This window comes from Peromyscus californicus, unplaced genomic scaffold (assembly GCF_007827085.1).
Source record: "Peromyscus californicus insignis strain IS unplaced genomic scaffold, ASM782708v3 Scaffold_11__1_contigs__length_118956290, whole genome shotgun sequence".
Lineage (NCBI taxonomy): Eukaryota > Metazoa > Chordata > Mammalia > Rodentia > Cricetidae > Peromyscus > Peromyscus californicus.
This window is the reverse complement of record NW_026294402.1, coordinates 78,524,745-78,548,728: the sequence shown is the minus strand read 5'-3', so window position 1 is coordinate 78,548,728 and position 23,984 is coordinate 78,524,745. Positions and strand designations below refer to the sequence as shown.

Genomic DNA, 23,984 nt, shown 5'->3' with positions numbered 1-23,984 from the left:
TTTTCCTCCTGCTGGGTTGCCAAGCCCAGCCTCCATATGAGGGCTTGTGCCTAGTCTTATTGTAACTTGTTATACCATGTTCATTTGGTATCCCTGGGAGGCCCGATCTTCTTTTTGAAAGTAAATGGAAGAGGAGTGCAGAAGAAGGGAGGTTGGGGGAGGGGACTGGGAGGAGTGGAGCGAGGGAAACTACAGTCAGGATGTAATATATGAGAGAAGAATAAAAAAATTTTAAAAGACCCTTTAAATCATAATTAAAAAAAGGAAACAGTGTTAAAAGAAGAAGAGGAGGAGGAGGAAGAAGGGGAATGGGAAGGGATATGGGAAGGGGAGGAGAAGAAGGAAAAGAAAGAGAAGGAGGAGAAGGGGGAGAGGAGAAAGCCAGTAATCAGCATTCCCCCATGGCTTCTGCTTCAGTTCCTACCTCTAGGTTCTGGCCTTGAATCCCTGTCCTGACTTCCCTGGACGATGGAATACAAGCTGTAAGTTAAAATACTTGCTTTCCTCCCCAGTTGCTTTTGGTCATGGTGTTTTGTTACAGCAATAGAAACCAAACTAAAATAAAGATGTTGCTCATGCGAAAGCAAAATAGCACAGCCACCTTGGGAGACAGTTTGGTAGTTTCTTACAAAACTGCGTATACTCTTACCATGTACTCTATTAGTCACACCTCTTGGTGTTTTCTCAAGTGACTTAGAAACTCAAGTCAACATGATTTGTTTTGTTTTTCTTTTGTAGACAGGGACTCTTGTAGCACAGCCTGGCCTAGAACTCACCAAGTAGCCAAAGATAACAGTGAACTCAAGTTCTTTCAGCCCCTGCCTACCAAGTGCTGGGATTATAGGCACGGTCACCATCTATGGCTTTGTACAAAACATTATACCAGCTTTATCTGTGCTTGCCAAACTTGAAAGCAAACAAAGTGAACTTGAATCAGGATGTAAGTAAACTGTGGTACTTTCCAGCAATAGAGTACTGTTCAGCACCAAAAGAAAGCTAAATGCAAATGAAAAAGTGAAACAAGCTGATGGCTATTTCAGTTGTCCACCTGGCTATTTCTAGAAATAACTAAAACCCCAAAAATGGCTGGACACACCTGTGAGGGATTTTTGCTTAATTGAATCATTTGAAGTGGGAAGAACCACTTCTAATCCAGATCTTTGAGGTGGAAAGACACACCTTCAATCCATATCTTGTGAGGTGGGAAGATTCGGCTCCAGTCTAGGCCACACCTTCTACTGAAGCCCATGGAAAGGACTTGGAAGAAGAAAGCCTCACTCTTTGCCTGCTTGTTCTTGCCTCGCTAGCAAGTCCATTCCTTTACTGACATTAGAGCCTACTTTTTCAGGATCTCAGCATGTACTGAAGACCAGTTGAGACATCCCAGCCTTGCAGACTGAACAACTACTGTATTCTTGGACCTTCCATCCATAGCTAGCCACTGTTGGATTAGCTGGACCTCAGCCTGTAAGCCATTCTAATAAATTAATTATACACACACACACACACACACACACACACACACACACAGGGAGAGATTCATTCTATAAGTTCTCTTACGCTAGAGAACCCTGACTAATACACAAAACAACCTGAAAACAGCTACATAACTATACAATTCCAACTCTATTACATTCTAGGAAAAGAAAAACAGTAAGACAGTAAAAAAATAAATCAGTAGTTACCAAAGGAAGAGAGGGAATGAAAAGTTAGAGTGCAGGGGATTTTTACGGCAGTTAAAATAGTCTCTGTATTATAATGGTGAATAAATGTCATTATACATTTTCAAACCCATTCAGTCTATCACCCCAAAACTGGACCCTAAGGTAAGTTATAGACTTTGGGCAAGAATGCTGGATCAAAGTGTTTCTTTAGTGGTGGTAATGCGCTACTAAGGGGAAGTGTTGACCGTTGGGAAGGCTGTATATGTAGAAAGAAGCAAATGAAAATTCTCTGTACCATATCCTCAATTTTCCTGTGAATACAAAACCATTTTAAGGCCGGGTGGTGGTGGCGCACGCCTTTAATCCCAGCACTCGGGAGGCAGAGCCAGGCGGATCTCTGTGAGTTCGAGGCCAGCCTGATCTACAGAGTGAGTTCCAGGATAGGCACCAAAACTACACAGAGAAACCCTGTCTCGAAAAAACCAAATAAACGAAAACAAAAAAGAAAGAAAAAAACATTTTAAAAGATGGAAGATTATACCAAGAAATGAATGGATATTTCTTCATAAGATATGCCAGTTGTCATTAAACATTTAAAAAATATTCAATATCATTAATCATCGTGGAAATTCAAAACAAAGCCAAAATGAGACACCATTTAATATCACTTATAATGTCTAAATTTAAAATGAAGGAATACCCAGTGTTGGGGGAACTCTGTACATACACTCCTGGTAGGAAAGAAAAATGGGGAGGTTGCTGAGGAAAACAGTTTATCACCCACCCAGAAGTGTTCAAATAGTTATACAATCCAGCAGTTCCACTCCTAGGTATTATGTGACCAAGAGAAATGAAAAATACATGCACAATCTGCAGACTTTCATAGTGGCATTATTATCCTTAATGTCATTATTCATATTCATAATGGAAAAGAGTAGAAGCAGTCCAACTGTCAATCAAATAGAGCTTGAGTAAATGAAATGTGATATATCCAAAAACAGAATGTTAATTATTTAGCAATAAAAAAAAAAAACTGAAGTACTGTTACATGGATGAATTTTGAAAGCATGCCAAGAGAAAGAAGCCAGAAATAAAAAAAATGTAAATCATTCCAATTTTATGAAATTTTACATAACAGGCAAGTAGACAGAGGTAGAATGTGGACAAATGGTTTAAGAAGGTGGGAGAGGGATAATGGGACATGACAGTAAATGAGTTTGGAGTTTCTTTGGAGTGATAGAAGTTGTCTTGGTAACTTTTCTGTTGCTATGAAGAGACACCATGATCAAAGCAACTTATAAAAGAAAGAGATTATTAGGGGCTTGCTTACAGTTTCACAGGGTTAGTCCATGACCACCATGGCCATGAACATGGCAGCAGACAGGCATAACACTTGAGCAGTAGTGAAAAGCTCACATCTTTATCTGGAAGCACAAGGCAGAGAGGGAGAGAGTTAACTAAGAAAGGCTTAAGCTTTTGAAGCCTCAAAACCAACCCCCAGTGACACATCTCCTCCAACAAGGCCACACCTCCTAATCCTTCCCAAACAGTTCCACCAACTGGCCACCAGGCTTTCAAATATATGAGCCTATGGGGGTCATTTTTATTCAAACCACCACAAAAGGGTTCTAAAATCAAATGATGGTGATGTTGTACAACCTTGAGAATATACTAAAAGCCATGGAAACACACCCCCTGTATGGATTAAATTCAGTTTCTCCCTCAACTAGGGTTGATGTAAAAATCTAATACATTGATACAACAGTACTAACAGGCAGGCCTCTGAGAGGTGATCGGGTTATGGCAGAGCCCTCATGAAAAGATCAATGTCACTATAATGAGAAAATTCTCAGAGAAATGGATTAGTTACCAGAAGAGTGCAATATTATACAGGGAGTTGGTGTCCTTGGTTTTTCTCTTGCCTCTCTCTTACCAGGCAAATTTTTATATACTCACTTGCCCTGTTAGTCTCCCACTGTAGTCAAAAGTTTTCTCAGGTCCCACATGGCCTGGTGGTCCCCCAGCAGCTTATAAAATAATCACTCAGAGTCTTAATATTATTTACAAACTGTATGGCCTATGGCAGGCCTCTTGCTAGCTAGCTCTTGTATCTTAAATTAACCCATTTCTATTAATCAATGTTTTGCCAAGTGTTTCATGGCTTTACTGGTCTGCTGGCATGTTGCTCCTTGGGCTGTAGGCTGGAGTCTCTCCAGACTCCTCCTTTCTCTTTCCTGTCTCTCTCCTTGGATTTCCCACTTGCCTCTAAGTTGCCTTGCCATAGGCCAAAGCAGCTTATTTATTAGCCAATGGGAACAACATATATTCACAGCGTACAGAAAGACATCCCCCAGCATCCCAATATTATAGAAGAAACATGAACCCTTTACAAGAAGCTAAGTAGATGCTAGTGCAATGCTCTTGAACTCACAGAACAACAGAAGGGGAGCTCTATTTTATGACTTGAGTCTTAGAGGTCTGTGGCAAGGCACTGTCTTGAGATCTTATTGTTTAAGACTGAGCTACCCCAATAACAAGGAACAAACAAAAGTCTGGGAGACTGGAAACAACCTTCCATATTCCCAGAATTGTTTAAAGCTGTGGGCGGCAGTTGTAGGGAGGCAGAGGGTCAGTTGCTGACATGCCAGAGAGTCTCGGGGTCCAGGAGACTTGGAACTTAGCTGGAATGGTGAAGTCTGCATTGGCCATAACCCCAACCGCAGTGGCTGATAGTCAGACTCATCACTTGAAAATAACTTTGGAGTCTGAATTGGGCATGGCTCACATTTGTAATCCTGGCTTTTAGGAGGTTGAGACATGAGACCTGAGTTGGAGGCCAGCCTAGGCTACATCTGAGACCTTGTTTTTGTTTTTGTTTAAAAAAAAAAAAATGAAGCCTGAGAATCCTGAGCCTGTGGTCAGTGGTGGATGTTTAAGGAGCCACCAGCCTTATCTGCTGGCTGGACTGAAAATTCTGGAGTTCCCATGGACTATCTGACCTTCCACGGCCTGAAAACATGGAGACTGGGCCTTCTCCAGAGCTCTCAGTGCTCCCTTGGTACACTCCACTCCCAACGCATTCATGAGACAAGCACCTCATTGAGCTCATTAGCCACTACAATGAATGAGTATGAACTGGGAAGGTAGAGGCATGGGAGACTGACAGACTGCAGAGGTAAGTATGCCCACCCTATGATCCTGGTACACAAGAAAGGTTCTAGAGAGAAGAGCACTCTTGTGGACATCTGACACTTGACTAGACCTGGCAGTCTCCAATCTCAATCACTCAGAAAGAGACCTCTCCAACATTCCTTTGTTTTTCTTTTACGTCTCTCCCATTCATCCCTTTGTCTCTTTGGTATGCTATTCATCATCCTTTGATAACATTTTATTTTTAAAGACTTTTATGTTTTTACTTTTTATTACTCTTCTTACATTTATCTAATTTTGCTTATACATTTTTTTTATTTGACAGCCAGATATTTTTGTATCTGCTGCACTTTTCTCTACTTCACAATACACTTCTCTTTTCCTTTTTTACTTTCAGTTCCTTCCATTCTCCATTCTTTCCCCCATCCCTGCTTCCTTCTCATTTCTCATTCATTTACTAGTATGTTAGCTGGCTTGAATCGATTTCAAGTGTATTTCTGCATTGTGTTTGCTGTGAGGTTTTGCTATGACAACAGTTTGTTTTCTCCTGTCTGAGTGTGTGGTGGTTTGAATGTAAGTGGTCCCCATAATCTCATAGCAAGTGGCACTATTAGGAGGTGTGGCTTTGTTGGAGTAAGTATGGCCTTGTTGGAGGAAGTGTGTCACCGTGGAGGTGGGTTTTAAGGTCTCATATGTGCTCAAGCCAGTCCAGTGTCTTAGTTCACTTCCTGTTGCCTGTGGGTCAAGATGTAGGAGTCTCAGTTCCTTCTCCAGCACCATGTCGGCCTGCACACCACCATGTTGCACCATGAAGATAATGGACTAAGCCTCTGAAAATATAAGTCACCCCAATTAAATGTTTTTCCTTTATAACAGCTGCTATGGTCATGGTATCTCTTTACGGCAATAGAAACCCTAACTGAGACATTAAGTATTACTGGGAATTGGACTTTCCAGAGTAGACTAGTAACTAAGAAGATCCTAAATCAAACCAGAAGACATAATCAAAACTAATATATGCCCACATTGCACATAAAAATACAAGAAAATGAAAAACAAGCAAGACAGCACAATGCCCACAGAGGTCATCACATCTTCATTCCTGAATCCAAAGATTCTGAAATTATTAAATCCTAAGAATTCAGTATCTGCTTCTAAAAGAATCACTGAGTGATATGAAAGAAGGTCAGCAGTAAAGAAGAGAAATCAGTAATCTGGGTAAGAAATTCAGCAAGAAATTGAGATGGAAGGACAGAAATTTAGGAAATAAAAAGCTTGGTCAACTAATACAAGGAGTGGAAAGCACCACCAGTAGACTGTAGAAAGCAGAAGACCAAATACCATGGATGAAAAACAAGCTTGAAGAAACACAACATTCAAACATCAATACGGGAAAAAATTAAACCAGAATGGTCCCAGGATCCAAGCACTCTAGGATTTGACCAAACACCCAAACCTATGAATCCACAGGATACAAGAAAGAGCAGGTATAAACACTAAATACATAGAAAATGTATTCAATGAAAGTATAGTAGAAAATCCCCAAAATCTAGGGAAAGAAACAGACATCCAAACACAAGAAGCATTTGTTACCCCAAAGAGACATGACCAGAGAAGAATGTCTCCATGATACATCATAGTCAAGATGCCAAAACCACAAAACAACTAGGTCAGAATAAGCAGAGATGTGTGTGATATTTTGATTGCATTCTGACAAAGTTTGCTTTGAGTCAGAGGGCAGAGCTAGCCACTAGCTGACCAAAATTAACCATAGAGGTCTTGGATTGAGGACAGATAGGAGACGGGAAGCAGTAAGGCGAGGCTGAGGGAGGACCTCAAGCCTTTTGGATTGAGGATCTGATGAGAGAGGAGGTGATTGGTGGCTTCTCCACTTCTCTGTTCATTCAGTTTCTTACCCTGATATCTGTCTGACTCCCAATATTTTATTGATAAAGAATAATTAGATAAAGGCTTCACCTGGAGTTCCAACATGGGGCCAGAATTTCCACATAAGACCTAACAAAGCTTTCAAAAGGATTCTAAACACACAAAAACAGAGTCAAGCTCAGCTTCTTGGTGTTTAACTGCCTTTTCTTGGGTAGGCTCTATTTGATAGTGGCAAGCAGAGGCGACTCCTTTAAGAGACAGCTTCCTGGCTTGGTGCTAGCAGCAAAAAATGGGTGCAGCTCTTTTAAGAGACCCTGCTACCAAACACTTAAATGGGGTTTATGAGCAGCAGGTGGTAAGCTTCTTGGCGACAGCATGAACCTAGCAACTTCCCAGAGCTAGGGCAGTAAATGTGGCTCCTGCCAATACCTCTGCCATAAAGTTAGGTTCTCAGGGAACCAACGGGGGGAGAAGCCAGCTGCCAAATCAGAGGCAGAGGTCCTAGCCATGCCGCTTATCCCTTTAAAAGCTTATGCAGACAGAAAAGGTTATAGATACTCAGTAAAGACGGATCCAGATGGAAAAAAAAAAACCTCTAAACGGGTTGCAGTGTGTTTAAAAAAAATGTGCAAAGGCTTGGGAGAGAAAAGAAAAAGGATATTGACAATCAAAAAAATATATAGTTTTAAAATAGTAAAGTCCTTAAAAAGAGAGTAAAGTAATATGAAAGAAAAAAGCCATGTAAAAATGGTAAATGCACAGAGCCTGGATCCTGTATATTATTGTGTTGTCTTTAAATTTTTGACTGCTAATAAATGAGTGATAACTACTAAGAAACACTGCATTATGGAAACTGCTATATTATACCAACCTATATATTTTTAAATATCTTTACTTCAGAATTTGAGTCAGAAGGTATGTTGCTTTGGGGGACAGGTTATGCTTTTATTTCCACAGGAGATGAGAAGCCGTGGATTCATTCCAGATTAAAGAAAATCAGCTTTGATTGGGGAAGACTCCCTGAAATCCTGGCTACAAAAAGAGAAGAAGAAGAAGAAGAACTACAAGACATGTAACGTATATTTCACCTACTCAAATCTAAAACAAAAATCATCTTTAACTGACTTGTGCACACCACATATTCCATACATGTAATATGTGTTACCTTTAAAAGTTTATGTATTTTCAGAACAAGGGGACCACACACCAATGAAAACAGGTAGCCCAGATGATCCAGCATCTCAGAATGCCTCTGTTACAGTCTCCTCAGAATTCTGCATCCAAAACAGCTTCTAGGCTGCTGGCTGAGATGGACCAACCTCACAAACTACTCCAGCCAAGACCTAACAATTATCCTGAATTTCTCAAGGTTCCCCAAAGATACCAGTGCTCCAGACAACAGGAAGTAGTCTAAAGAATGACACCCACATGCCCAAAATATTGGTGTGTATGTTTGTTATTATTTAAGCGGGGGAGGTGGTTACAAGCTGTTATTGGTAATGGTCAGAAAAAAAAAAACTGAACAAAGGATCTTATTCTGAAAAGAAAAAGGGTAGATTATTGAATCTACTTTAATCCAAAAAACAACTATTAATCTCAAAATATTTTACAGTGGTATGGATTTTGGTTTATTGATACAAATTTAAAGTTAATTTTGTTATACTGTATGTATGTTTCTACTCTTATTTGGGGTATTGTGCTTATACAACTCATTTAAAAATGTAATGTATAAGCCAGGCGATGGTGGTGCACGCCTTTAATCCCAGCACTCGGGAGGCAGAGCCAGGCAGATCTCTGTGAGTTCAACGCCAGCCTGGGCTACCAATGAATTCCAGGAAAGGCACAAAGCTACACAGAGAAACCCTGTCTTGAAAAACCAAAAAAAAAAAAAATGTAATGTATAATTAAGAAATATAGATTAATAGTCATCTATAATAGTCAAACTTATAGTCGTGTATGTTTTCAAGGTGATGCACGGATATATTTAGATAGATAGATTGTCTTCAAACACTTCAAAGACCTACAAAATATGCCATTTAATTTGTTTAATAACCTAAGGCCTTTCGTGACGGTGAGACACGGCTGCTCCTGGCAGCACTGATCTACTACAGAGAAGATGATGGGCATTGAAGGAACTACATATGGAGTTTACTTTCTTTATAGCCAAAGCTAGTCATTTGGGCAAAAAAAACCTGCTCTTGCCTCAATTGCTGACAGTATACTGTCCACACTGGACCAGCAGGATGCAAAGAAAGTGACTGCTAAACTTTGCCAAGACAAGGAAGGACAGTCCTTCAAGATGTCCCTGTAGGCAAAGTTTCTCTCCTGTTCCCAAATACCCACAAGCCACTTCCCAAATAATTGACTCAGAGGCTTAATATTACTAACTAGTTCTTAGACTTAAATTAACCCATAATTCTTATCTATGTTTAGCCATGTGGCTTAGTAATTTTTTCAGTAGGGCATTCTCATGTTAATTCCTCTGTATCTAGCTGTCAGGAAATACAGGCAGAGTGACCAGACTAGGAGAATTCTGGGAAGAGGAAAGGCAGAGATGGGGTTGTCAGTCAGATACAGAGGAATTAACATGAGAATTAGACTGAGAAAAGGTACCAAGCCATATGGCTAAACATAGATAAGAATTATGGGTTAATTTAAGTGTAAGAGCTAGTTAGTTATAAGCCTGAGCAATAGGCTAAACAGTTTACAATTAATATAAACTTCCATGTGTTTATTTGGGACTGAACAGCTGTGGGACCAGGAGGGACAGAAACTTCCATCTATAATTCCCTACTTCTCAAAAATGTCTATCAGATATGCCAGGCCTGAAGGCCAAAGATGGATGCCCCAGTGTTACAGAAGAACGTTCAGTGACTGTCCAGGCAGCCTGATGACCCTGTTGTTAGGTAACATTTCACCCTTCTGGGATCTTTGATGGAGTTAAAGACTAAATAATAAGACTTAAAGTTTTCCTTCGTTATGATAAAAGGTAAACTAGGTATAAAACTTTAGATTCACAAAGATAAGATAAATAATACTTTCTCTAATTTTGCCAAATACAAATGGATTGGATATTATAACTGTGATTCTTACCTGATTACTATTTTTGTTGTATGTAATCTTACTATGTTAAAGCTAACCTTCCTTTTTAATTAGACAAAGATGGAAAAATGCTTTAGGACAATCTTTGTACACCGGAAATATGTATTACTCTCATTAGTTAATAAAGAGTTGACTGGCCTATAGCTGGGCAGGAGAGATTAGATGAGAGAGCCAGACTAGGAGGATGCTGGGAAGAAGAAGGGCAGAGTCTGAGGAGTCTAGAGTCAGACGCAGAGGAAGCAGGACGTGTAGAAAATGAGGTAACAAGCCATGAGTCACTTGGTAGAATTTAGATAAGAAATATGGGTTAATTTAAAATGTAAGAGTTAGCTAGTAAGCAACCTGAGCTATTGACCAAGCATTTATAATTAATATTAAGTGTCGGTTATATGGGAGTGGCTGCTGGGACAGAAAATGTCTGACTGCACAGAGAAATACACCAACTTACTTACATAGGCAGAATCACATCAGACCTCCGACCAGCAATCCTAAAAGCCACAAAAGCATTGAATGGTGTGTTTCAAGCCCTGAAAGCAAATAACCACCAATAAAGATTCAGCAAGGACAGCTTTCAAATTGACAAAATAAACAGGAAAAAGCAAATTCTCATTCAATGTAAATAATGTCTAATTGGGTATTCTGTCTTGAGAAGTAATAAGCTACCCACCAATAACAACAGCCAAGCAAAGCTTGTGCCATGCACCTCACTGTGGCATGCACCTCACCAACAACTCCAGCTATTTGAGAGGCCACAGTGGGAGGAACACAAGTTTAAAGCCAGCCTGGGCTACACATTGAGAACCTGAAGAGTAAATTATTATAATAAAGTAAAGTGAATGAACAATATCAGGGAAACCTCTTAGGAGAATTTATCTAGGTCCTGCTAATTTTTTGTTGCCTTTGTGAGTGGTGTTTGCTTTTTTATTTTGATCTTTATCATTTTAGTTACCTGAGTCTGCTGTTCAATATGTGCATTGAGGGCATTGCTTGTACCAGGCACTGTTTCTGCCAACATAATTCTGAGCCAACCCATGCATCTGAGCCACCTACACCACCTCATACATAGGAGCTCCCGCTACCACACCCTTCCCATATCTCAGAAATCTTTGTGCATTTTTATGTCCTATGGGGCTTCAGGATGGATAGTGGTCAGCCTCCCAGGCACCTGACTCATCCTGCTCAGACAGAAAACATAAGTGCATTCACTGCAGAGATGGCGTTCTTCAAAGTGGCATTTTCTGCAGTTGGCGCTTAGCCTGTCAGGAAGATTTAAGCTGGGAGATGGGGGTGAGGGGCTCATATCCAAATAGTAGTTTCTGCCTAGGTATATGATCATTGTTTCAAAGAAACATGTTAATTAAAAAAAAAAAAAAAAAAAGACGCCGGGCGATGGTGGCGCACGCCTTTAATCCCAGCACTCGGGAGGCAGAGCCAGGCGGATCTCTGTGAGTTCGAGGCCAGCCTGGTCTACGGCGCGAGATCCAGGAAAGGCGCAAAGCTACACAGAGAAACCCTGTCTCGAAAAAGAAAAAAAAAAAGGAAAAAAAAAAAAAAAAGACATGTCATGGCCAGTGGTGACTGTTTTAATTTCAATGACAATGTGTGAATACTGCCAGATCCATGAAATATTAATTAAAATTGATGTTTACACAGTCATTAACATTGAAACCAAATGACATTTTTGAGAATAACTGCCAACCAAGATTACTACATCCAGCATTGTCAACTTTAAAATCAACATCTTACTTTTTACCTTCTACCCACTGACTTCATTTGAACTAGAGTGCTTGTGGGGGTGAGGAAGACCTGGTGGGGACCAGTGTGTCAATGGAAAAAAGAGCACAGGGCCCAGTAAACCATGGTCACCATTAGTGACTGCTGACAACTTCCCCACAGAATGTAAAGCCACCCCAAGACAAAGGTGAATAGTGGTTCCCAACCTATACTTCACATTAGATACATATACACATACAATATGCATGCCCCATGTGGCAGAAGCATTAACAATACAAATAGTTCCATTCCTTCCATCTTTTATTCTTCACACCTTTGGGAATTGAACCAAGGCCTTTACACATTCTAGACAAGTATACTACCACTGAGCTGTGTTACCAGCCCTACTCACCCTGCGCTTAAGAACTCAAGCAGATTGTATTTTCTCAATCAACTGGCATCAACTATGGCAATGAGATTTGCTTTGCCAATGGATATGAGCATAAGTGTATACAGTTACTCCTGGATAAGAAATGTAAGAGCTCGGGGGCAGTTCTCTGAGTTCTCTTCCTCTACCTCATCAAGTAATAATATCTCAAAGACTACAACATCCACAGGCATGTTCCTGGTCCAATGCTTTATATAGTCTCCCTTGTCTGGCATGGACCAGGGGTGAAAAGTAAACTTCGGATGTGTCACTGGATTGTGCTTTTGTTTGGGGTTTGGTTTGTATCAAACATCATTTATCAGTGCAAACCAAGTCCTTTATCTGTTGTTCAGCTGATCTAATCTATTATGATCTTTGGGGAAAGTTCTCAGTAATATACTTAGTAACATAGTACATATATAGGGCCACACATTACTGCAGATTTAAATGATTTGGGACTGTATTTTGTTTCACACAATCTTTACCTTAAACTTACATTTTAGGATCTCAACACTGATGTGACTCACCTGTGCTGGCAACAGGAAAATACCTTTGGTCTGCATACATCCTCCAAATGAACAGGGTCTTTCTGCACCCACACTACTGATGAGAAAATAAGAACTAAGCATCTCACTGGCTAGCCTCAGCTTAGGCAGGATAAAGCTTACCAGTAGCTGCTTCTTAGCTTCCAAACCCTGTGCTGCTTTCCAATTTAATTTTGTAAGGGAATCCCTGAGAACTTTGTTCACATGTTAGGTGATCTAGGCCTCCCACTGAGAAATTCTTACTTATTGGGCCCAAAGTAGAGAAACATATTTTTACGGTCTATTTATCATAGACAAACCTACAAATCCCTTAAGCCTTTACACGCACTATAATGCACTCTCCCTACAGAAAAGAATGGCCGCTGCCTTCTTGATTCAGCCTTTTAACATCTGGAATTATTGGGTCACAACTATTGAAACAATCTCTCACTAAGTTAATGACTTCCGAAAATATGGGATGAACAGCATAAGTTAAAGAAACAAACAGCCTCACAAAGAGTAGAAGAAAGACGACCTCCAGAGATGCAGGGGACGACGCAGGGGACGGTGTTAGAGAACAGTGAAACCTGTGCCATGAGTTAGTCCCAACGATCTAATCTATCTTGAGTGAGTCCACAAAAGATTCAGTTTCTGGGAGAAAACCTGGCTGCCCTTGATTGCCGTGTCCTCATTGGAGGAAAAGGCATCTTATTGGCAAAGACTCTATATACACAAAGTGAAAACACTGCCCAAGAATAAGTCAGAGGACTGCTTCCCACCTAAGGGGGAAGCTGGCCATTGGAAGCTCAAAGACAGAATGGCCAGCCATGCAGCCACTCTGCCGTGAGGCACCTGTACAACCCACAATGAAATTCCTTCCTCTGACACTGGAACTTTGTCACTAGTGGGCTGCTTGATATCCTTTTATAAAGACATGGCAACCTCACAAATTTGAATCTCTGGCATCTACTTAAAGGTGTTTATCTGTGTGCCTGTGTTTAGGTGTGTGTGCCCAGATGATAGCACATATGGCCAAGGAGTCAAGAGATGACACAGATCCCCTGAAAGTTATAAGCATCTGTGAGCCACCTGATGGAGGTGGTAGAAACCAAACCAAGGTCCTGTGCAGGAGCAGTACTCAATGATTGACAGCCAAGCTATTCTTCCAGCCCTACAACTTCTCTTTAAAAAAAGGAATTTTATAAAAAAGGAGCAATTAAACATATGTAGTTTATATACACTCCATAGTTTATGGTTGACTATGGAATACAAATTACTGCAGGAAAGTTGAACAAACCGAGTGGTCAGCTCACAAAAACAAAGAGCATCATAACGAGCTTTGTTTAGAGGAAGAAGGTAAAATGAATAGTCTTGTATCTACTGAGTAAACTAAACCCATGCTTTACAAGTCACAACAATTTTTTAAAACCCTCTAAGGTCAGAAGGCTTCATAAGTAAATTCTGACAAAATTTTAGGGAGGAAACAGTGCCAATTCTACTTTCAAAAATTCCAAGTGGTCCAGGAGTAGTGGCACACACCTGTGGTCTCAGTACTCAGGACATGGAAGCAGGAGGATCGTGAGTTGAAAGATGTTTGGGGCTATTTGACGAGTTCAAGGCTAGCCCAGACTACCTTGCTGTGGGATGGTCTGTATGTCAAATGTGTTGCTGATTGGTCAATAAATAAATCACTGTTTGGCCATTGACTAGGCAGGAAGTATAGGCAGGACAAGGAGGAGAATAGAGCTGCGAAGTGGAAGGCTGAGTCAGAGAGACACTTCCAGCCGCCATGATGAGAAACAGCATGTAAAGATGCCGGTAAGCCATGAGCCATGTGGCAAGGTATAGATTAATGGAAATGGATTAATTTAAGCTGTAAGAACAGTTAGCAAGAAGCCTGCCACGGCCATACAGTTTGTAACCAATATAAGTCTCTGTGTTTACTTGGTTGGGTCTGAACAGCTGTGGGACTGACAGGTGAGAGAGATTTGTCCTGACTGTGGGCCAGGCAGGAAAACTCTAGCTACACTACCTAGTAAAACACTTTTACAAAAACAAAGATATTAAATGAACAATAACATTTGCTGACTCATTCTATGATGACAGAATTACTCAGATATTAAAATCATGTAACACATTATAAAAAGAAAAACTAAGAAATTTTCCCATAAATAGATATAAAGCTCTTTGACAAAATTCTAGGGAATATAATAAAGCAATACATAAATGTAATTTTATGACCAAATAAGAATAATCATGAAAATGCAAAGTTTGTTTAACATTTTAAATCAGTCCATGTGATTATTTATATTAATGTAATGGGAAAAAATCAAACCATAATCATTTCAACAGGAGCAGAAAGAGAATAAAAGACTAAAGAAGAAATTTGGTTCCCAGCACCCACAATGGGCAGCTCACAAACCACCTGCAGCTCCAGGGAGCCGGGTGCCCTCTTGCACCCTCTGGCACTGGCACACATGTGCGTATGCACAGGCAGATACACAGCTTCATACATAAAACAACATCAAAAATAAAAAGGAAAATACACAGTCATGTGCTATGTAATGAAGTGACAGTTATTGAAACATCAGTGGTCCCGTAAGATTATAACGGAGGTGAGAATTTTCTATTGCTTAATGATGTCTTAGTCTTTGTAACACTGTACTGTAACATTTTAATCACATGTTTGTGGAGATGCTGTGTAAACAAACCTACCTGACTGCCAGCTATAGATAAAAGTATAACGTACAATTATATACAGCACATAATGCTTCATAGTGATAATAAACAGCTGTGTATGCAGGATATTATACATTTTATCATTGTGGACTATACCTGTGTGTCGCTAGAGTTTTCCTGCCTGGCCCACAGTCAGGGCAAATCTCTCTCACCCGCCAGTCCCAAGCCGCTCAAACCCGATCAAGTAAACACAGACACTTATATTGGTTACAAACTGTATGGCCATGGCAGGCTTCTTGCTAACTGTTCTTACAGTTTAAATTAATCTATTTCTATTAATCTATACCTTGCCACGTGGCTTGTGGCTTACCGGTACTTTACATCTTCCTTATCCTGATGGCGGCTGGCAGTGTCTCTCTCACCCAGCTTCCTGTTCTCTCAATTCTCCTCTCTGTTAGTCCCGCCTATACTTCCTGCCTGGCCACTGCCAATCAGTGATTTATTCATTGACCAATCAACAACACATTTGACATACAGACCATCCCACAGCACCTATGTGAAACAGAACACAGTGCCATACCAGCCACACACATCTTCATTGCACTGAAGCCACACCAAATGACTGGCCTACCCCATCTGTGTTTGTATATGCACACATGATGTTCACAGAATGCAGGAACTCTCTAGTGATGAATTTCTCCAAATGTGTCCCAGCCATTAAGCAGCATGAAACTACATCATGTGGACAACAACTATAAGAAAGGTAGAATGACTGTACCAGTGACAGAAAAACTAACCCATGTAACTGAATGTTGCAGCACACAAAGAGGGATATTTTAAAACAACAGAGGGGTTTTCACTCCATCTGAAAATATAATAACCATAAGCATTCATGCACCTAACAACAGAACACCAAAATACATGAAGCAAATATTTCCAGAAATGAGAGATACATAGGAAATTAGCAATAGTAGAACCTCTAGCACTCTCCTTTCAATAATGGATAGAACAGTTAGGCAAGAGATCAGCATGGAAACTGGGGGCTTGAAGACACCTACAGATCAACTAGACCTTTTAGAATAGACTCTTCTTGAAAACAATGTAGCATTGTGAGAGACGATCTCTAAGATACATTGTGTGTTAAGACCACAAAACAAGGCTTAATACAAATTAATAGAAAATACGAAGCATGTCTTCAGAATGCAGTGGGCTGACATTAGAAATTGATAACAGAAAGAACTCTGGGAAACTCAGGAGTGTGTGGAATTAAACAACGCACTCCTAAATAGTGAACGGCTAAAGAGGGAAATCTAAATTGAAGCTAGAGAACATTTTGCCATGAAGGACAGTGAAGACACAGCACATTTAAATTCATAGGACATAAACTCAGCAAAAATAATATTGAGAAGGGAAAATATGGTTGAAAATGTCCACTTGAAAGTAAAAACAATCTCAGAGCAGTCCCCCGAATTCCTGCCTTAAAACCAGGGGAAAGAAGAGAAAAACCAAGCATAGAGGGAAAAGAAGGAAGGAACTAGCAAAGGTTAGAGTAGAAGACACCAGAGAAAAGACGGTGAAACCAAAAGGTAAACTCTTTGAAAATAGATTTTAAAAAGAAAACTTTCACTAGAGAGAGCGGTGTCAAATTCCTGGATCACAAATATAAGAAAGAAAATGACACCAAACACAAGATGATAGTTCTGACAGGAGGGCTCACCAAGAAAAGGGGCTTGCCGTGCAAACCTTAAGATCTGATCCCCGGAGCCCAACCACGTGGTGGAAGGAAAAAAACGCAACTCCACTAAGACATCCTGTAACTTCCCCATGCCCTCAGGCATGCACGCATGCACGCAAAAATTAATGGTAATAAAAATAGTTGAAAAAAATTAACTACAAGAAAATAGAAGGCTCCAAAGCACTCAATAGATGGGTACATGTGGCAGCTGTCACCTTATTTTCCTTAATAGTAAGAGACAGATGGCTGTTTGAAGTAAAATTTACTAAAACATTGCGTTGTGCGGGGGGTTATAAACGTGGGTGTAAAATTACATGACAGTGTTATAACAGGTAGTGTATAAAGTCATGCAGCTTAAGGCTCTCATTGTTTCCGTCAAGCAGTGTGACACAAAATGTAAGTCAATGGTAATATGTCAAGAATAAAGATTGCCACCCTGAGAACAACCTCCAAAGACCTTTCAAAGAGGCACACGTATAAAGGCAACAGAGAAATGAAATGGAATATTCCATTCAGCCCAAAGAATATTTGCTAATATTAATTAATTTATTATTATAATAAAATCGCTACACAAGTTATCTAGAGTAGATTATTACTATATAGAGACAATGAGAGGTAACTGTCTCATGGGTCAGCATAAGGATCTCTGGCTGTGTGAACTTGGGCATCCACATTAACTCACTGAATCTTATGGAGAACATTAAAACCCACCAAGATAGATGCCATGATGATAACATCATATACTACCTAATTTACTGGAACACAGACATTTCTCAATAAGTATTTATTGAATTAGTTCAGTAACATGCAAACAAACACAACAGATTTTTACATGTGACTAGCACAGAAAAAAAAGCCTATGAAATATTAGCTATGTTTTTCATTTTTACTAAAAATCCACAAGGATAAGCCAGGCCTAGTGAGCACACGGCTGTGATTTTAGCTGAGGCAGGAGAATCACAAGCTCCAACTCCAGTAGCATGACATGCAAATAAAAAACCCTCACAAATGTAGGTTGTAGTAACTTTCAAAAGACGCCAGGTGGCATCAGATAATAAAAATTATTAGCACTTTATAATCCTCTCCAGGAGGCCATTGTACTATAAATTGCAAAGTACATATATTTATGAAATGTTAAGATTTAGATTTCCTAAGTCAATGTACAAATTTCAAACGCTTTTTTAGTTATTCCCAGTTCAGCATCAACTCCATATGGTGTATCTACCTTTGCCCCATCAAGCAAAAATCAGGCCAAGGCTCACACAGTACAGGCTGTTTTGTTTTAGGCTCACCTCTCCCAGCAAGTAGGCATTAACACAGAGTGATAGATGGGAAAACGGAAGCATGGGGTCAAAATTAGAACTCTTGTTTGTTTGTTTGTTTGTTTGTTTGTTTGTTTGTTTGTTTGTGATGACAGGTGCCCTCTGTTCCTACACATCTCACCTGACCACTCAGAGCTGTCTCAACGGTAGTACTTTTCCTACCTTTGTGCATCAGAGTGGTCAATGACATGTGTGTTCTCTGACTCAAGGTAACTCTGGGAGGTAGGGACAGTCCTTATCATTTTCCGGGAGAGTAAAACAAAGTTCAAAGAGACATGATCACTTCCTCGGGGGCGGGGGCGGGGGAGAGCATATATCCACAAGATGCACCCTGGGTTCAAACCTGGGTTGTTTGTATTCAGTGCCTGACTTTTTGTCCATGTTGGTTTCCATGTGAAATCAAATCTTACCTACAATGAAGTGGAATGGGTTAATATATATTCAGACAGGACGGAAAGGAAACTCAGAAACAGCTCTTAGCATATGTAAGGGGTGACATGGCACACGGGTGGTATTTCAAATCAGTGAGGACGAATGATGGTCTTTCCAATTGACTACGCCCTGACAGCATACTCACTTCATACCACACGCCAAGCTCCAAGTGGTCCAAAATTTTTATTTTAAATAATAAAATACATTTACCAATATTTCTACATGTGCTATATATCTTTACTCCCAATTTCATGGATGTATATATCTTGAACATTACCCCCCCCCAATTCCTCCCTTAATCTCCACCTGGCCCAGGATATCTCCCCTCCCACTTAAAGTTCCCTTCCCCCTGCTTCTAACAATCCACTGAGTCCAGTTAGTGTACGGTTACCTACTGGTACATGGACAACCTACCATAGACTACCCCTCAAAGACAAATGACTCTCCTCCTGTGGCAGCCATTAAACCAAGAGCTCCTCAGCCAGGGTGGAAGCGCAAGAACCCTTCCCACCTCCATGTTGGGATTTTTAAGTAGCTTAATCTTGCCCTAGTCTAGGCGAATGTCCATAGCACAGTACTTCACGGTACCCTTACCCGTTCTCTGCCTCTTACATTCCTTCTACCCACTCTTCTGAGATGTTCCCCAAACCTTGAGGGGGGATAGTTCATACAGATGTACCACCTACGGCTGAACACTCACAGTCATTTCTTTTCAGCACTTAGAACAGTTCTGAATCTCTACATTAACCACCACCCACTAATTCGAGAAGCTTCTCCCACCAAGGTTGAGTTACATTCATCTATGGATAAAAACACAGATATTTAAAAAGCATTTGGCAACATGACCATTTAGTAAAACACCGAAAGTTTCCCCCTTGGACCTATGACTTCCCCAGCCCATGTACTTTGACTGTGTTTAGAGCTCCAGGCATGAATTCTCTCCTGTGACACAGGCCTCAAATCCAATCAAGACAACAGTTGACTGCCACCATAAACAATGTCACCACTGTTGCAGCATCTTGACTGGTAGGTTAGTACTATTGCATTGCATGCAGGGTCTGGTGCTTTGTTCTCCCATCAGCCCACATACCACCTTCCAACGCTAAAAAAAAAAAAAAAAGCTAATCAATAGGGAGAAGTTTCTGGTCGATCAGGATGGCTTTTCTATGTCCTACGTCCAATGTACTCTCACCCTAAACTTCCACTTCCAATTAATTACTCATGCTGCTGGCTTCTTTCTATTGCTGCTGCTTTGTTTTTGTTTTAAGACAGGGTGTTACTATATAGCCCAGGTTGGCATTGAACACACAAACCTCCTGCCTCAACCTCAGGAGTGCTGAGATTAAAGGCATGTATGACCAAGCCTTGCCAGCTGGCTTCTTATTCATGTTTGTTTTATAGGTCATTGTTTTCCCAACACTATCTAACCCATAATCAAGTAGGAGAAAGATCCATGAACTAGATCCTACACAACTCAACTGCAATTATGACCTCAGCTATTCAAACTTTTGGGAGCTCAGTTAGTTTTCTCCTCACTAAAGAAGCTGACCTGGGTGGTCAAGAGTCCAAACTTCTAGGATTCTCCTTCAACAGTCTCTCCTCCATCATCACAGTTAGATGAAGGTAATAAATAACCACCCTTCTCCTGGGTTAGATCAAGTAAGATAGGAAATAGAGAAGACAGATAAATATTAAGCAAAGCCGTGTGGGGTTTTGTTCTGTTTTTTACTAGTGTGAAGAGTGTTGACATGTCTGTATGTATGGCCACAGGAGCATGGAAATATCTTCCTTCCCATGACAGAGCTGAATGTTCCCACCCAGCCAAAGACTCTCAGTCTCTCCTCACAGCATGGCAGGGGGGAAGCGTAAGAAAGACTGCAGCACCCAGCCAGCAACCACGGCACTTTAGCCGAAGAGCTGGTTTCATACATGGAATCTGATCATACAGTTCTCCATTCCTCTCAGTAACTAGCCTCATTCAAAGGTTTTCCCCTTTCCTTTAGGAAAAAAAAAAAAAAAAAAAAGCATAAAATTCTCTAAAACCATCACCATATCTATTCTGTGCAGCATTTCCAGATGAATCATCCAAATGCATGCCCTCACAGGGGTTGCTGCACATAATCTGATCTATGACTCAGGAATCCTGAAGTCCTGGTTCCTTTACCTACATGAATATGGGGGAAATTTTCCTCTACCACTGTGTAAGAAATGTTCATCCACAGTACGGCATGGTTAGATGATCCTTCTCTCTGTCAATTCAAGTTTCAAAGACTTTAACTGTAGTCTAAAATCCCTTAGTGTGCAACTGTCCCTAAATGACTAGTGAAGATGTGACGTCATCCTCCATGGCTTCCTAGTCTGTCTGGCAAACAGACTTCTAGCCCATCTAGTACTCTCTTTCTTGCTTCATCTACATGGTATCTCCACTCTCAACAGGGTTTTTCCAGCTGCTCTTTCCTCTAGGAGATCCATCATAAACAGCACATCTCTCTGAAGCCTCCTGGATTTTTCCAGAGAGAAGTTACAGCATGTTCAGGTGTAGATAGGGAGCCTATTTGTCACATTCTCACTTGAGCCAGAGCTGTGCAATGCCCAACTGTGTCTCTTCTCACTCTCCTGGGGGGCATTTATTTAACACAAGTTCTAAACAATGGGCAAAGGTGTAAAAGGGATGCATGGCTATTTCCAGGCCAGATCTCCTTCCGGTTCTTCCCTACTCTGTTGTAGCAACTTGGCAGCTGTATAACTAGATGTCTGTTTCACAATATCAGTGACATGAAAGACATAGAGGACTACTGCTTGGTTGAGCAAGTGATTTGTTACCACAGCACAGCACAGCCTGGTCTGACTTACCTGCAGAAAGAAGGCTGGGGGTCACATGGCAAGGGCTATTTTCTCATCAGCATACAGAGATAGATAGAACCATGGTGCTGGCGGCCCAGAATCTATCTCATATAGTTAGGAGTTCATACCAGTTATCGTACATAAAATAGTTAAGGTATATAGTAACAATTTATTGCTACATATTGTTTTATTTTATAAATCATATCATATGTCATTATTATATTATTTTTAGTAAATACCAATGTATTTTTTCCTTCCTATTTTGGATGCTTTATTTTTTAAGCCAAAAAAATCCCAGATTTTCCAGCAGTTCTCAACCTATGGGTCAAGACACCTTTTGGGGGATCACGCATCAGATAGCCTACATATCAGATGTTTACATTACAATTTATAACAGTAGCAAAATTACAGTTATGAAGTAGCAACAAAATAATTTTATGGTTGGGGTTCACCACAACATAAGGAAATATATTAAAGGGTTGCAGCATTAGGAAAACTGAGAACCACTGATTTAGACTATGCACCTTAGGACCCACAATAGGCTATGGCAAGTTGCCCTCCTCCTCATTATTTGTTGAATTTCATGTCATTTTTAACCACTTTCTAGCAACTTAAAGGACTTAACAATTGGGGTTCTGGGAGCTTAGGTAACCTCCTTGAAGTTCTGTAATATAACTTGAAGCTATAGCTTTATTTTAATAAAGATTAAGACAAATTAAAGGTCAGCTTGAGAATGTTAGAAATACTCTTGCCTTCTCTGTACATTTTCTTAGAATTTTGATTTATTTTAAACTTTATTATGGGGAATGTCAGGAATATACAAACTGCATACTAGTTAGTATATAGTATAATATAAATGAATTCCCACTTATCTGCCACCCAAATTCTGCGATTAACAAGGTTTTGCCCAATTGCTTAATATACTTTTGTGGTTGTTATTATTGCTCAAATATTCATTTGTAATGATTTCTTTTACTATTGTTGTGTATGTTAAATCTAATCTATTCACTTTAGCATGGATCTCTTTAAAATAATATGTTTTCATGTAATTACATTGACATTTTATTAAAAATTACCAATTTCTAATGTGATCTTGTAAAATTAAAATAGCAAAAGAATAATTTTGTTGGGTAAATTATTTTGTTATGCTATGCAGTATCCTCTTAGCAAACACAGAAACGCTCTGAATTCACCATAGAAGTGGTTATGTGTCTGATTTCCCTGTCAGCATCCAAATGGAGTCAAAGGTTATCTCTGCTCCTCCCACTAAAGCCTCATCCCTTGAACTCTGCCCTCCTCTCAGTCAAGGCCATTTCTGTGGCTATGGCAGCACACTTTTCCTTCTCAAGGTCGCCTTAAGATGAGTGGTACTGAAGTGGAAAAAAGTATGAATTGTGAAAGGGGCTGCCCAGACCCAAGGAAGTCAGGATTCCCCAAACCAGGGGCTGCCTTTGGCTTCATTTATTGGTATATGTATGTTTTGATTACTTTTTCATTCGTGTGGAAAAGAGAGTTAGGAAATAGCAGAGGATTTGAGACTGTGATGTCAGAAGTGTGTGTGGCTCCAAACAGTGCCCCTGTCACGTGACAAGTTGCAGGTACTTCATCAAAATGTCTGGGACCAGACTGCTTCAGAGTTCAGATTTTTTAATATTTGTGCATATATAATGTGTTTAGAGTAAAGCCAAATGCTAAACTCGAGCACTCGAAACACAAAATTCATTTACGTTTCTTACAAATCCTAGACACAAAGTCGGAAAATATTTCATACAATACTTTTTATTACTTTTGTTCATGAAATAAAGTTTCGGTTTTGCAGCAATTATGTTGACACTCACATAGTTTTGGACTTTGGACCGCTTCTGATTCTGAAGACCAGAGGAAGGATGCTCAGCCAGTACTTACAACCTTTGATAGATAATTCAGCAAAAACCAACCTGCTTATAACAAGGTGGGCTTTATGAGCATATGTCCCTATGCAAATCAGAATGCCAAGTTTTCATTTTCTAATCTAGAAGATGGCATTATGACTTCCTCGTCCACATTAGCATTAGCATTGCAAGGACTAAGAGAATATGCAAAGGGGATTTAGACTCCACGGGGAGAAGTTGTGGGGAATGGAACTTCTTTGAAAGACTCATCAGGCTTTCTAGCTCATCACTATCATCTGATGTGGGTGTAGACTCTGAATACTTTTCTTGTCACAATTCATAAAATCCCTGAGGACAGACCTAGTCCCAGGCCACCTGCAAACCTGGTCAGTAGGTGGGAGCATTCTGCATTTACACTACAGAGTTCAGTGCATAAGACAGACCCAAGTACTAGAGCTGAGACAGCAAACTGGTTCACAGGAGGGCGGGGGGCAGGCAGGAGAGGGGCAGGTACACTGGGTCTTGAGTCTTAATTCAACAAGAAACTGAATTTTAATCCTAGTCCTCAGGCATGGCAGCACAAAGTTGTAATTCTAACATTCAGGAGACTGAGGAAGGAGGATCACAGGTTGGA

The 23,984-nt window shown here is 40.2% G+C and overlaps 1 long non-coding RNA gene across 2 annotated transcripts; it reads left to right on the top strand.

The window, feature by feature from the left end:
• The first annotated feature begins 415 nt into the window (after window positions 1–415).
• On the top strand, window positions 416–22,594 carry LOC128096247 (uncharacterized). 2 transcript variants are annotated; one of them, XR_008213567.1, is made up of 3 exons: window positions 416–482; window positions 7,659–7,773; window positions 7,876–22,594. It is a non-coding gene; the product is annotated as an uncharacterized LOC128096247 (long non-coding RNA). The 2 variants fall into 2 exon arrangements; XR_008213568.1 differs by having other exon boundaries at window positions 7,659–8,144; window positions 8,760–22,594.
• Window positions 22,595–23,984: the final 1,390 nt, after the last annotated feature.